The sequence below is a fragment of the Pseudophryne corroboree genome, chromosome 1, assembly GCF_028390025.1.
Source record: "Pseudophryne corroboree isolate aPseCor3 chromosome 1, aPseCor3.hap2, whole genome shotgun sequence".
Lineage (NCBI taxonomy): Eukaryota > Metazoa > Chordata > Amphibia > Anura > Myobatrachidae > Pseudophryne > Pseudophryne corroboree.
In genome coordinates this window covers 1118100945-1118101520 of record NC_086444.1, presented here as the reverse complement: position 1 = coordinate 1118101520, position 576 = coordinate 1118100945, and the positions used below count along the sequence as shown (strand labels likewise).

The following is a 576-nucleotide window of genomic DNA, read 5'->3' as shown; positions in this document are numbered from 1 at the left end:
TGCTACTAATAGGAGGATCTTGTTGACCTTTTTAGCAAATGTGGTACAAGATCTTTATGTAGGTGAAAATATGTATGTATACCTTGGATAACTTCACCAGTTATGGTAAGGGACGAAAAGTGCAAGCAAATGATGGTCAAATCTAGGGATGGTGTCTGACTGTGGAAAAATAATTTTTGAAAAAAGAAAGAGAAAAAGAGAGGGAAAGAAAAGGAAAAGTGATAGGGATGAAGGTCTCCTTGGAAAATGGCCCACTGCACCTGGTATTCTCAGGAGGTTCCCCTTCCTAGTACTGACCAGGCCATACCTGCTTAGCTTCCGAGATCGGACAAGATCGGGCGTATTCAGGGTAGTATGGCCGTGGGCCGTTTGTTGAAGGAGAAGAGATTACCACTTCTGCTGTCTGTACTTTACATAAATCAAAACTATTGATAGTTCGAAATTGTATTTCCAGATGAGAGAGTGTATGAAGAATAGATAAACATCTTAGTGATATTTGGTGGACCCCTTTCTTTGAAAGTAAAGCCTTCATAACCAAGAACCAGAAATAACGACACTGAGACTTGAATTTTGGCA

General features: G+C 40.1%; 1 pseudogene; it reads right to left on the bottom strand.

Moving 5' to 3' along the window:
* Positions 1–248: 248 nt before the first annotated feature.
* Positions 249–366, bottom strand: LOC134933469 (5S ribosomal RNA; annotated as a pseudogene).
* Positions 367–576: the final 210 nt, after the last annotated feature.